This window comes from Rhipicephalus sanguineus, chromosome 10 (assembly GCF_013339695.2).
Source record: "Rhipicephalus sanguineus isolate Rsan-2018 chromosome 10, BIME_Rsan_1.4, whole genome shotgun sequence".
NCBI classification, from domain to species: Eukaryota; Metazoa; Arthropoda; class Arachnida; order Ixodida; family Ixodidae; genus Rhipicephalus; species Rhipicephalus sanguineus.
The window spans coordinates 86,142,630-86,158,083 of record NC_051185.1 but is presented as its reverse complement, the minus strand read 5'-3'; the positions used below and the strand labels follow the sequence as shown (position 1 = coordinate 86,158,083).

Here is a 15,454-nt window from a genome sequence, read left to right as displayed (position 1 = left end):
TAGATGGGCAGAGAAGGTTTTCAGGTATTTGTATAGAAAAAGCGTTGACACGCAGTGGAGAAAAAGAACTAGGAGGCTCACCAGTAAATATACGGCTGGCAGTGCGGGCGATATGGCAACAAGGAGCATTAAGCGGAAGGTCAGAGAGGCGGAGAGGACTTATTGGATGACAGCGATGGAAAAGAAGCCGGCTCTGAGTAACTACCGAAAAGGAAAAAACGAAATAAGGAGGGAAAGGTTTTATGATAATTCAAGGGGAAGCGCTTTACTGTTTGAAGCAAGGTCGGGCTGCCTTAGAACGCGTAGTTATAAAGCGAGATTTAGTAACGAAGAAGAACAATGTACATGCTGCGGGGGAACTAAGGAAACGATGGAACATGTACTGATTGAATGTGGCGATATTCACCCAGGTATACGTGTGGGCACGAGTCTACATGAAGCCTTGGGTTTTAGGGACAACAATGGAAAGCTGAACACGTCCGCGATAGAAATAAGTAAGAGACGGTTAGAGTATTGGTGGCAGAAAAGTAGAGATAAAGAACAAAAAAATAATGGGGGAAAATAAGGTCATTCTGCCTTAAGAGGCAGAGAGATGGACCGTGAATTTATATTTTTGGTATAATAACATAGATTTAATCAATGTAGATAAGGTATTAGGCCAACATGAAACAAGGAAGCTTTTTTTTTATTTTTTTTTCTTTCTTCGAGCCTGGTGGCAGACATGTCACCGCCCCGTTTTAAAGGGGACGCTCATAGCATCCATCCATCCATCCATGTAGGGAGCCTACGTAACTGGTCAAACGGCTGGTCATGTAGGTTCCCTAAGACTACGGGAAGCTGGCGCTGAACTACGGCCGGCGTATTACGAAGCTCACGAATTCGTGTTTGCATCCGAGTTTAATTGCATTTGTGCTTCCTGCAAGCTTTCACAGGTACAGGGGGACGGAAAGAAATGCGAGCATACCGGCGCGCTGTTTTCATCACTCTCTGGCAATAAAAAGATGCTAGATGGTCGTTTATTGTGTCATAAATGACTGCTTTTCATCAATCATCCAGGCTATAATCACTTGAAAATAAACACGAAAGAGCAAAGAATGCAGATGCCGTATGTTCGTGCGTCTTTCCATCCCCACTGTACGTATTCTGCAGGCAGTCTTTCAGTCCGTGCTACAGGCGCGATACTTATTGCACTCGAGCTTGACAGTATTCGCGTTTTATTTTCTATTTCAGCCTATTGCAACCGCCCCAATGCCTTAGTATATCATACTGTTGTGTAGCACTCTGCTAAGGGAACTGAAAGAAATCACGATTGTCTTTTTTGTTTCCCTTTATTGATATAAAAAAACTCACAGGGTTCTTTATACATTCATCTAAGATGACTGAAACGCAAAAGCCATCTTCTTCTTTTTCTTCCTGGCAATGTATTGAACATTCCCCGACTCCCTCCGAGATATTTCAGCACCTAACGTGGTTTTCTTACAGCATCAAGGATCGTAGGCAGTGCAAGCTTTCTGCACATTAGCGGGGCATGCACTGCCTCCGTGATCGGCCCATTTTGACCAAGCGAAGATGTAATATGACGTTATCTGACGTTACGATGATGTCACAAAATTTTATGATCTATGACGTCATATGATGACGTCATCACGTAATTATTTTTTGCATCACTCGTGCTGACGCCGCCGACAGTCAGTTTTCGCGTTTGATGAGGCATCTTGCACTGTTCGGCTCTCGTCCCATGAAATTCCAGCTGCCGCTGGCGTTCGGTAGAGGTGGCTTGCAGTAATAAGGCGGGACAATTGGTCTCCTAATACATCTTCAAACTATACTAGAATATGCAGCCGTCACATACGACACGAAGATTTCATAGAATATAAGAAGCAGCGGGTTAAGAAGGATGCAGTAGCGTCACACTTGCAGACTACCCTTCACGTTTGCAGCCCAAGCTAACAACTAAACCAAGCATGGCAAGTATCCCTAAACGTGACCGTGTTGCGTCCGAACAGTCAACGAATGCATGTAGTACCAGTAGCAACGCTGCCTCGCGATCGCCGCCATGTGCATGCAGCGCTGACATTAGGTCCCGAAGCTGAAGAATCGGAGCCCATGGACAGCACGTGCGCTACCGGCGAAACAACCCTACAATCAGTATGTACAGTGTCACAATAAATGAGTGCACGAGGCTGAGCAGGCTGCCCCATGCGACAAAAGCGTCCAGGTCGACAGCCATTCGGCCTCTATACTTTACACACAACCAAAAAGGGCAAACGGAAGAGAAAAGAAAGATACCTGAGGAGCCAGATACTGAGGCTACAACAATCCGTCGACAAATACAAAGACGAGCTCAAGCCACTGAGAACAGGCCGCGCCAATTTTCACGCATTTCACCTTGGCTCAAGTTGACAGTCGGCACTACGACTTTTTACATGAACGACAGCGTCTGTTCACACACATCGGTCAGTGTTGAAGGAAGCGCGCGGCATATGTAGCTGTTTTTGTTTCTTTTTCGTACCACCCCGATTTAACTGGTTTAAGCTCTGAAATGGTGGAATCACTTGGCATTGTTCGTCTGTTTCTGGCACCATCTGTTGCCTTCTCCCGGTGGCAACAAATGTAATTCTCAAAAGCTTTCCGAAGGGAACGGGCGATCACATATATCCCTGGAAGCAGTCTAATGACACTTCATGCTTTTTAGCGCATGAACTCCAGGCTTGCGTATAGTGTGCTACACCTGCAGACGGTAGCACGCATCGGGGAACTTTAAACGCCCAAGCTTTCAGTATTAGCTCTTGGCAAATGCTGCTTTCGAAAATCGATTTTCACACAGTAAAAAACCGACTCTCAGTCAAGCGAACGTAACGATGACAAAATTTTCTGCGCATCACTGGCGTGCGCCCTCTGCTTTCGGGATAGCAGACGACGCGCGAGCTTCTTGATCAAATAGCCGTGAAAGACACATGCCTTCGAAATGGGCTGGTTTCCCAGAACGACAAGTGCTTCACAATTCCAGTTTACAAGTTTTCCTTATACTTTAAACAATGCGAATACAGCGGAAAACTTAACCATATGGCAGCTCCCAATGCAGCCACTGCATTCGTTTCCGCGAGCGACGACGCGTCGGCGGGTCTACTACGCTGGCGGCGCCTGGCGACTAAAAGCCGCACTAACGCCGACGGTCGGTTCCCATTGCGCTCCGCTCCTTCGCCCAGGCACAGAAAAATAGAGGAGGCGCTCGTTATATACAGCATTTTTGAGCACTAACGGACAATAATGCCAAGGAAAGTATAGGGGATGTTATTTGTAGTAAATGTAAAATAAGTGTGAAGAAAGGCACACCAGCGTTTCTCCTTAAAGGTGTCATGAACAAATTCTTCAAGTAATCATCGCATAACCTCATTATCGTAGTTTTTTGCGTCATGATTTGATTGTCGCGAAAGTTTCTCGAGTCTGTTAAGAGCGATCGCAGCTATAGGGTTTGTCGCACTTGTTAAGCGCTTTCTCTGTCCGCTAGTCCTGGTGAGCGCGCTGGACGATACACAGGGAAGGACGGCACGAAGGATGTCATGCGAACATTGTGAAAATACGAAGAATTCAACTAGATACAAAATGGTCTGTATGACTAGCCGTGCTGTGCACGCCACAGAAGGTTGGATGTGGCGCGCAGTTGCCTCAAGGAGAGAGACGTCAGAAAGCGTATCGTAATGTTCTTTAACTTGCAGCACAATTCCCCACTCAGCACAGACACAGCAGCATCAGTAACAACGAGCGCTCGCACAGCTTCATCATCAATATACACGGTTATTTCGTTTGCGGGTAGAAATCGAGGCCTTGACGTTTCCGATATGAGCGCAGCTCTTGCCTCAAGAACAGCGATAGTTAGTTTTCTGCATGGACGGGTGGCGGTCGACGAACTATAGAAGAGATGGAACGGCGCCGTGGCGAAGGCGACCGATGCCTGTCGAAACCGCGATGATTTGACGATGACGTGTCCGACGTGGGGTGGGAGAAACGCGACTGACGAGGCTCGGTAGGATAGTAGCCGTAACCTTCTTCGCCAGCTCCTTGGCGGAAATCACGACGACGACACAAACGCGCGACATGGCCAGGGAGACAGCAGATTAGTGGACGGTGGTGCAGTACGGCGAAAAGGAGGCCGGTCCGGGCGCACAGGCGGACTTGCTGCGTAGAAGCAGGATCCATGACGAGTGGTAGCGATGGCGATAGTCGTCTGGCGCCCCCAGCGTAAGTCAGAGGTGCGGAGGTAGTCGAATGATGGTAGGTGCGAGCCAGAGCGTCTGAGTCTTGCTTCTCTCTTTTCTGAGCGTTGGGGTCAGCGTCTGTGCACTGGCCGGAATGTAAGGCACAATACACAATTGTCGCGCAACGTTTTTGCGGACGAACTGCTGTACCTGTTGCACTAACGACGTCTCTCTCCAACGCCGACCATACATCCGGGGTCGGGGTGACCAAGCCGGGGTCGGTCACCTAGCCCGTATCCGGCAAAAATAAGGTCAGCAACCTGCGGTTGCTGCACGACGATATACCGAAGATCCTCTGATGCCGACGTCGACGCCACGGCGATATCTAAGGAACACGCCACAAGCCGAACAAAGCCCTGACGTCGAAACATCTTGGCCCAAAGACTTGACGACGCAAATTCGAAGCAGCGGGACAAGCCGACGTAGCAGTGACCCGACACCGCGACCTAACCGCTACGCAAGGCGACGAACTAGCGACCTGGACGTTCTCATCGACGACCACAACGTCACCACTGTCGTTGATACTGGAGCCGACTATTCCGTCATCAGCGCGCCGTTCGCGGCGAAGTTGAAGAAAGTTAGGAGTGCTTGGGAAGGCCCCGAAATCCGGACCGCTGGAGGCCATCCTAGAACGCTGTCTGGAATCTGCGCAGCAAGAGCCAACATCAAGAATTGCATTTATCATGCGAGCTTCGTAATCTTGTGGTATTGCCCCAAGGATACCACACTTCCCTATTGGAAAACCCAGTGGCGCTGTGCCAGTGCCATATGCATGATTATTGAAGCAGTGCAGCGCTGGGTACTAGGACTCTAGACACGCTGAACGAGACGTTCCGTACGCTGACGCACTGCACACTGGGACACCCGTTACGGGCCGAAACCGGGCTTTCAAATTTTTTTAAAATTCTGGGCATTCCCAGATCGTAATTAGGGCTGAAATACGAATACTGCGACAAAAAAACCCTAAGACTTACGAGCGAGGAGGCGTCGAACCCACCACATCGACGCACCGTGCATTCCGAGCCTGACACGTTACCGCTACACCACACTTCAAAAACGACATATGTCTTTTTCCTTCATTATATGTCAAATTCGGGTAGCCAGTATTTTCAGTTTCTTAGTTAAAAACACAGATTTGAGTCTCTTCGTGCTCGTGACAAACTAACAGCAGATAGTGAACTTTTTTATGTGCTGCCTAGGATAAGACGTCTATCTGGTACGTTTTGCCGCAAAACATATTAGCGTAACCGCAGATGTGTTGTGGCAATCGCACTGACCTGCTTAGCGATTAGTCATACCTATGTTGAAAACAACGTGCATCTGAAGTGCACACAGAACACTTTAGTTTGTTAACCCGTTTAGATATATTTTGTATCCTTCTTCTTTGCATACCGCGTGCTATACAGCCGCAGTAGTTCACTGTAGCCGAACTGATAATTAGGCATAGATCTCCCAGGCAGCACGCCGCCATTGGACCGATCTTGGCCCAACGTCGGCAAATGACGGCAGCAATATTGGCCCCACGGCAAATCACGCTCGCGCTACTTTCACCCGCATCGGCCCGACGTCGGCTAGCCGCCGTTGGGCCGATGCGGGCTTGCCGGCTTCGGGCCGACGTGGGCTAGCCAGCGTCGGTCCGAGACGGGCCTGCCGCTATTCAGCCGATGATGACCAGCCGTCATTGGGCCTATGTATGCTCCGCTGACGTCGGGTAGCCGCCGGCGTGACGGTTTACACCCGTTATTATGTTTTAGCAGTGGTGGCTTACCGTGCGTTAAGTACGGTAGTACTGTACCGTCGTGGTCTGCACGTAGCTAGTTTATATGGGGACACCAGCGGTAGTTGCTCGATGCGTAAATTAACTTCATTAGGCAGTCTGATACATGTGTTATAATGTAAAATGGCTGCGTGCCGACCACGGCAGTTCGGTATTACTGTGGTTACTGTACTGTAAGTCAGCAGCGCTAAAATAGACTATTCGCGGCCCAACGGCATTCATCGACTGCCGTTGGTGGCATATTCGAAAAATGCTTCCTAAGTAGAGCGACTTCTCCACTGATGTCTTAGTGTGCGATTAAGACCCACAATTCTGTCGAACCGTGCAAGGCTGAGAACGAAAGCCAATATTGTCTCTAACACAACTAAATTGATGAAAGGCCTGCTGCACCAACTACGCATGCGTCTGAGAAATTAAGGAGCACACATTTGCGAGGTGATAACACAAATTTATTCACAGATATGAACACACGCCAGCAGTCCCGGAATAATTATGCCATAAAGGAATATCTAAACATGTATAGATACCGTAGCCAATATCTAAAACAACCCCGCAGCCACCGTATTCCTCAAAAAAAAAAGCAGGACAATCCTAATCGAGAATGGGGTCAGGCGCAAAATAATAGGCGTGAGCAGGGTTCCCCTTCAGGGGGGGGGGGGGGGCGAAGGTTCGTCGCGGCGCCCTCCCTCCCTATTAAGTCAATGTGTTTGGCAGACCTTGCGCCCACCTCTTTTTAGGTGACTACGGGCCGGCTGCCCAGCTGCCCCACTGTGCGCACGCCTATGCGAAGTTGCAATCTCTTCAACGTTATGAGCGGCACATTCACTATAAATATTGAAAGAACTAGAACGGGCAAAAATAGGAATAAGGATTAACGAAGAATGTCTTAGCTACTTGCGTTTTGCAGAGGATCGCGATTTTCAGTAACGACGGTGCCGAATCACGAAAAAAATTCTGGAGATGTAACGACAGCATTAAAGTAGGATTAATGACGGACCCGAAGAAGATGTTAGGCGGCTTGCCGAAAAACGAGATTAAGTGGCAACTAGACTAGAAGATTGTGTATACGCGTGAGCTAATTACGAGCAGAGGAGCACCCCCCCCCCCCGACGTTTATTAAATTCACCAAGGAACGGTAGGCATTCGCAACACATGACTGGCAATTAAATTAGCGTTATCCTTTAAGCGGAAATTGCAATTTTTCAGTGATAACTTAAGGGCCAAAAAGATGGATAAACTGCTGCACGCGACGCGAGAAACATTGCGAGCGGTACCACAAGATCCCATGAACTCTACATCTAAACAAGATAGACACGCACGCCTTCCTAATCTAAAGGTAAGACTGTAACAGAAAGGAATAGTGCATAAAAAACACTCACGTGTGCCCGTTGGATCGCTAAAACACGAGCGAATAAAAATGCAAGCGCACCATAGCAGAATACACAATACACGATGGTCAATAGAAAATACACGATAAGAAGAGAACAAAATCTGATGACACGTAACAGTAGTGAACACGCGGCCTTATATGAGGTGAGCGAATTCAACGTGGAAGCAGGGGGCCACTGGCTTCTCGCTGCGGTGATCTCTTCCGAAAACAATGCCGCAATCCTGCCGCGTATCCGTCTCGTGCACGATTTCGATTTTCCACCACACACGTCCACACACCGCACTTCTTGAAGAATTCTGCTGGTCCTAGTGAAAAAAACCTGCTCCCGCAGCTACGATTGTCCCTCCGCCGGGACGGCTACCCCACCCTGCCTGGTCAAGCGAGTTTCGCGACAATGACGCTGAACGAGGGGAAGGAAGGGAGGGGGGGGGGGTTAGAGGTTGAAGATGACGAAAAAAAAATTCGAATTCTCTCTTCTTGAAAGCACGGCTGAGCCTACCACAATGGTGAGCGATCCCCCCAGCATGTCTATGGGCATGCCGTTTGAGAAGGGCGTTCGTCGAATTTTCAATGCATCACTTGTTGCCACATGTCGCTACATGAAAACTTTGCGTACACCACGTTGGAGCCGCATTTTTCATCGTATTTCACGTGCCATAATAATAATTTTATGCGACTGTTTCTAAATGCACGTGGAAGCAATCGTTGAGCGAGATTTTTACACTTAAAAAAGATATGATGTCACAAAATGGACGGCAATGAAGTGCAAATACGAACTGACAAACACGTGCCAAACACGTATTTGTCAGTTCGTTAAAGATGGTCAGCGGGCTAGTTGATTTGTAAGCATTCAAACGACAAAACGTGTCTTCACTTCGCCGGTCTTTTTTGCACCATACCTATTTTTCTCAAGTAATGAACCAACTAGCTCAGCAACACGCCTTGCTGAGCTTTTTACTATTTTCATAAAGTAAAATTATGTGACATCACTGAAGCAGATGCGCTTGTTATGCTTGACCCTAACACGCGCGTGAGTAAATATGTGTAAACACAGAGATCGGAAACTGTCCGTGTAGTATATGAGCGCTCGCGCCACACCTTCAGCGGCTGAAAGGATATAGCGCTATAAATATGATGACAGGCTCCATTTATACACAGAATTAGTATTCACATAAAACTTCTTCCGCTAAAAGCATTCCTGCGGGAATGTTTGGGTGAATTTTGATGCTGGATACATTAGTGAAGTCGGCCGACCAGTGGCAAAAACATTTACAAAACAGTTCGAAGTACTTCGAATTTGGTCCATGAAGTTAATGGTATGTGTTATACCATTTCAACATTTTTGATAGCGTTGAACGACTGGTCAACGAGGTGGCCTTCTAATTTGAGTCAGTTATTCTTCTAAAGACCACCTTTTTTTGGTAGAAAAGTGACTGTGCTAGTGATAGTTGTTAGTGATTGTCATAGCAGAAACTAATAAGAGAATGCAAGCTATTCAGTCGGCGATACTTCGCGCCCCGAGTCGTACTTGCGGCATTAGCACGGTACAATATTTGAACTTTGTTATTTGTGCAAGTACAGTAATCCAAGTAGCGGCATTCTGCAGCTTAAGCTACAAATATTCAAGCGCCTAATGCTCTATTGCATTACGATTGTATCCTAGGTGGGCGAGCTGCCGGGCTTCTTCGGCGGGCTGAAGGTAGAGTGCGACGTCGAGGTTATTCTCGTCACTGACGGCCGGCAACACGGCGTCCAGCGTCGTTGAGGGGCTTCCGTGAACTAGTTTGAACGGCGTCATATGTGCGCAGTTTCTTACACTGCAGTGTTAACTTCAGGCTATGTGCGGAAGATATTATGGCGTCCCAGTCCGCACGCCACGATCACTATGAAGAACGTGGATATTCAATAACGAACAATCCAATAACCCTTCAACGTATTTTTGATCATAACTGGCTCAAGGAAAGGTCATATTGCCCTGCTCGACTACAAAAAAAGAAGCTAAAAACGCCGAGATTCGGCGTTACAGCGGCTAACTGCTGCCGGTGATGTGCGGCTTTCGGCGATACGAGCCCATATGGAAAGGTTGACCGCTACAGTTGGTTCATGCTGATTATCAGACTAATACCAATGTCACAATTTGTAGCGAATGATAAGTGCTGTCGATGTAGTTATATGAGCTACATTCAGGACACTAGATCACACTTCAGTGAAATCGCAACGCGCGCTCGCTCGACAGATGAATGTTGTGAGCGTTAACGTACGTCCGTTGATTAACCAAACCTAAAGCTAGATGTGTGTAGGGCACAGAAAAGATTAATATTTTGCAAAAATTCGATAAAGCTTCACTTCAAAGTCTCGCGATCCAATAACAAATCTTCTGCGAAGTCCATCCAGCACCTCGTTTTTTCCGCAGTGACGCTAGTGTTCCCAGTGGGCGGGCCGACGCTGTACAATGTGGCCAGTGCCTCGCAGTGCGCTCTCGCTGTAAGGCCACACTGTTCGGTATTCCCAGTCTCTTTCAGCGTACTGGGCGGCAGTAGCCGTGCTGTACAGTCTGCACCAGTGCCTCGAGCGCGCTGTAGTACACTGGCGCGCACTATGCAGCGTTTCCAGTGCCACCCAGTACTCTGAAAACACTGCGACGAACTGGAAGCGCTGTTTTTTCTGCTAGGCCTGGCATGGACTTCTTGACCTATCACGGCGCCATCATGGACCTAAGACCAAGTCGATAACTCTATCGTCGGACACAAAGCGACCCCGCCTAATACGAACCCATGTCAACATTCCCTCAACGTGCTCGAGGATCAAGGCACCATTTCGCCTAACTACCAAGCATCGGAAGCACTAAGCCGATATGTAGCGTTGGCGCTTGCGAAGATAGTAGCCCTGGAGAGTGCTACGCAGACAACTTCACCGGGAAACGCTTAACTACAATTGACCCTAACCCGACCCTTACGTCGAATAATAGGAGTTCATATGTGATGTTTATAAAATTAGATAGGCAGCAGTGCTACCACAATTGGCGTTCCACCAACATTACGCCTGCGTAGGGTCTTTTTCCAGGGCAGTTAGAGACCTGGCGCGGACCTGTGGTAGAATACCTGACGCCACGCAGAATGCTTGGGTTCGATTCCTGCTGGGACCTTGATTTACTTTGAATTCGCCACGTCAACGTTAGCGATGTCAGTTTTTCTAATGCTCTCGCACTTAAAGTACCAATGTCTGCTCTCGTCGTTACTGCTAAGATAAAGCTGTCAATCACCTGCGGCGCATAACTGCATACCTAGCCCGTGGTATAGGGGTATGTGCCTGACGTATCTGGAGGAAAACGTTTGACAATGTACGCGACGAAATTTTCGCGTCCTTATGTCATGACTATTCATACGATTCTTTAAACCCTGTTACCCTCCCATACTAATTTCCGACTACACCAAGTTAAGGAGGCGATCACGAGAGCACGCAGACGTAGGCGGCTAATAGATAGATAGATCGATAGATAGATAGATAGATAGATAGATAGATAGATAGATAGATAGATAGATAGATAGATAGATAGATAGATAGATAGATAGATAGATAGATAGATAGATAGATAGATAGATAGATAGATAGATAGATAGATAGATAGATACGTTGGTAGAAACTCTGAAAGTGCCTTATGTTCACAAGAATGTTTCGCATTTTAAACAAGACCGAATAGAAGAAAAGGAAAAGAAGAGAACACTAGGAGCATCGTAAAACTTCAGTGTGCTGGGGGTTGCGGTCCGCCTTGAAAGGTTAGAAAGGGGGCATGTATTCTGCCGAATCAAGGTTGTCAAAAGTAAGCACCCATTAAAATTGAATTCAGGATGCTCTGAATGCTTAGCAATTCTTAAAGGTCAGGCTTTAATATACTCGTTTTCTTGTGCGTTTACGGTCTGAGCTGGACTCTAGAGCTACCATTGAAATATCTATAACTATTAGATGGAGTGTGGTAAACTTGTCAATGCGATATGATTTTCGAATTTTCTGTGTGGGAGACAGATTTTTGACTGAAGTAAGCAAAGATTGAGCTCATCAAAACTGTGATTTGTAGCGTCGTCTTGTATTGTATTTTATGGAAGTACATGACACTACAGCGTGGCTAGAGCGTGGGAGCACCATTTATTAAATTTACGAATTAACATTGCGAGAACACATCGTAGATAGAATTGACAACGGCGCAACCTCAGCGCTTATTCTTCTATAGCTCTGCATGTTTCTTTGCATAAATGTGTGTTCTTCATTACCTATGCCTGTGGCTTCTGCATGACCAAGCGTATCGGATGACATAAAAATTACGGCAATATTGCAACATCGGGGCATTTGATCACGTCAGTGTAATCAGTGACCGAACAATTGCAATCACTCGTTTTACCCTAGTATAAAAGTATTATTGAAGTTATCTGCAATGCATGTGTATGCGAAAGTTCTTGTGAATGGATTTGTGTTGCGGACGTGTCTTTAAGGCCAGAGTATTTATTGCCCTTTTGCACAAGCCCTTATACAGCAGCTACAAACGCTGTGGCGAGGCCATTGAAGGGAAGACAAACACGATACTGGCCCCTACATAAATAGGTATAGGTTTAGAGAAAGCTGTTAACCTTCAGCTAAGCTAGTACTCCGAAATATGGACTGCCTAATGCATAATCCCGATTAACGCAGACAGGGAATTTGCATGCCCGCTGCCGATGGTTACTCCTTTATGCACTTTCTTGCATTTGAAGCCCGCACAACCAGGCTGTTTTGTTATGGGCAACACAGCCGACTAGGGCCACAAAGCCCACCGGTGGTGCGGTTGGTTGAAGGTACCACCTCCCAACACCGAGGTCAAATTTGCATTCATTGGCCATGGCATGGTTAGTAGGGGATGTGTTTTTAGTTGCTTATATACCTTCAGATAATGCTCGAATAATAAGCACAGTGCGCTAAAAGCGCTAGTTTCGTCGGAACAGTAGCAGCAAGAAACTAGATGGGTGCGGGCAGCCTTGCAGCAGACATAGGTTAGGCAGCTCCAGCTCGTGCGTCGCGCAGGGCTTGTGATGTGGCTGCAGTCCTGGACTTTCCTCTCATTACAATTCGTCCCCCGTCGAAACAGGACCCATTCTGCTACTCATAGAGAACATCGTACGATGGAATCCTAATAAGTCTTCAGGCGCTATACGTGGACGGTTTCACGACCCAAAAAGCGTTGGTCTGTTGATGGTGTAACTGGTTCGATGACATAGTTCACAGGTGATGGCTACGCAACAACACGGTAGGGTCCCCGGTATATTGAAACAAGCTTGTAGGAGATGCCAGTAGGAACGAATGGAACCCAAGGCCACTCAAGAGAGTCCAGAACAAAGTCAGAATGTGGGTGGTCATCGTCACACCGAGATTTTGTCTCCGGCAGCATTTACACCGCACAACAGCCTCTTGTATCTTCTCAAGTCACAAGGGAGGAAAACGTGGTTAATACCCTGTATTACCCTGTACCAGCTCGAGCTGATGGTAGCCCTCTTTGAGGTCGAGCTTTGAAAAGTAGGCAGCACCACTTGGAATGCTGATGACATCTACAGTGGGCATGGTGTGTCGTTCTTTAGCAATGGCCGTGTTGGCTTCTCGCATGTCGACACACATTCTCACTGCATTAGGATCATAACTTTTGCGAACGATGACTATCAGTAACACCCAAGGTATTGGTCCGGAGACTTCCTCCATAGGTCAAGCCGCTCTAGGGGTGTGAGTTCGTTCTCCAGTACTTTCCTCAATTGGAAGGGATGCGACGGTGTTGTCGGGCTACCGGTTTGACGTGTTTTGAGATGTTAAGCTTCACTTGAAATTCTCGAGCTTCAAGTCTTGCGAAATAGCTTTGGAACTCTTTTTCGCATCAAAGCTGCTGTGTTAATCGACTAGCTGAAGTATCGTGATGAACTTTAGGTCTGATGCTGTCTTATAGATCAGGAGTGATCGGTGTGTTCCTCTGACGACGTATACTGCAGCTTCGACGCATGGCCTTGGGCACGGAACGTTGCTGAGAACTTCTCCATGACTGGTATTTCTTGAGTGACTCCATATCGACGTCTCACCGAGGAAGTCGTCTCATCGATGACGTTTGCTCCAGCTCCAGAGCCTACACAAAATTTAAGTGATGTGCCATTGACAGACACTTACGCACTGGTAGTTCTCGGCTGTGGCTTTGCAAATGAAAAACAGAGCTTTCCGCGACTGTGCTTTGATCTATGCCTACGGAGGTGCATGTCACGTCAACAGATTGTACGTTTGGTCTTTGTATGCAGAACTTGGCAATGAATGCATGATTAAACTTTATTAAAAGTCCCGGCGAGAAGGGGGAAGAGGCGATTAACCCCTGTCCCGTCCCAGCCTCCGTCGATGAACTTGGCAAAATGATTTTTTTCTGACACTTGTGGGATATGGCTCCCCAAGCGGGAAGGTCACTTTACCTCGTTTGCGAGGACACGCCCTTCCACAGCACGTGCATTTCTGCTGCTGTTTGCTCTCTGGTTGGTAGCATGACGGCTTGTGGATTGGCTGGTTGCTCGGTAGCGGGCCACGTCACCACTGCTTGTTCTTTCAAACTGCCTGCACCGGTATGCCTCGCTCACGGCATTCCATGCTGGCTGCATGAAGTTCTGCTTAAATTTCCATGAGTTTATCTAGTGTAGCATCACGCTGTCATAGTGCACCTCGGCGCAGCTTGACTGTATCTCCGGTGTAGGAGAACAGCATGGCGCGTTTGCGAGCTTCATTCTGTATGTTTGCTGCTAGCAGAAAGCTTTTAAAACTTGCTTGCCATTTAGTCCACCACTGAGTGAGCGACAGTGGATCGGAGTACGGGTAATATTGCGGGAAGGGAGGCAGAATGGCTTCCATGTTGCACGGTTTGTGCTCTATCTTCGTGCGTTAGCTGCAGCGTTAGGTCGTTGACATATCTTCTAGTTCTCTCCACAACAGGTGATACTCGTCGCCAGTTTAGGTTTATACTCCCGGTACGGGAGTGACGTTTAATAAGGTGATAGGAACACTCGGTTTCAAAGAAACTGAACGGGCTCTTTATTCGTAGCTGCCGGAGGCCATGGCCGTCGCGGTCCCTCCCTCGTCCGCGCCTGCACGTGTGCGGGACCTCTTCCCCGATGCGAAGGGGGCGCCACTTGTTGGCTAGCTATGCTACAGTTGCGTTGCTATGACCACGAACCCTCCAGATGTTATGCTCCTACAGCAGCCGAACTGCTCGCCTACTCTATTCGGCCTGAACATCCTTGCAGGTAACTGCACTTGTCGGAGCCCTAGCATAAAAAAGGTCGCATGCAACACCCACTCTACAAGCATCGGTTTCCCACATCAAATCCTTGAAATAATTACAGAGGGCAATAAACTCGTAGTCTATACATACTAAACGTTAACAGTTCTCCCTGCTCGCGCACACACTGATTTCATCGCCTCCTAATCGAAGTTGAGGGCGTTGGCCGCACCCTTTTTGTGTGCGGAGACTTCAACGCTCCACACAGAGTTTCGCGCTGCCGCAAATCTGCAGCCAAAGAAACTATGCTCTGGGATGATATATCCAACTTGTGATACACCTTTCCTACAGAACCAGGGTACCTCACCCATTTTGGGAACAGAACAATTTCTCACAAATACATGCCCCGACCTTACATTTCCAGAAACACAGGACCAATATTTGCACATGGTCCGCTCGACGAACATTTAGGCAATGACCACTATATCGTGGCCACTACCCTAACACTACACAATGCACGTTGTCCCGAGCGCAGGGTACGTATCACAGACTGGGTGCGGTTCTGGGAGCGTCGACGGAACCCTCCAGAAGTATCAGTGTATGTGCAATGGTGCAATGCCTAAAGTCTTTTTTGATGTACTAGATGCGTGTGCGCGCACATTCGTTACCACAACTGCAAAGCCGTACGTGCAGCCGCACCTTTGGCATCTTTGGGAGGCGCGCTGAATGATCACGCGGCGTTGGAAGTGCCAACGCCTCAATCGCAC

The 15,454-nt window shown here is 47.8% G+C and overlaps 1 pseudogene; it reads right to left on the bottom strand.

Moving 5' to 3' along the window:
- Positions 1-13,054, bottom strand: part of LOC119406573 (uncharacterized) — a 32,457-nt pseudogene extending 19,403 nt beyond the window's left edge.
- Positions 13,055-15,454: the final 2,400 nt, after the last annotated feature.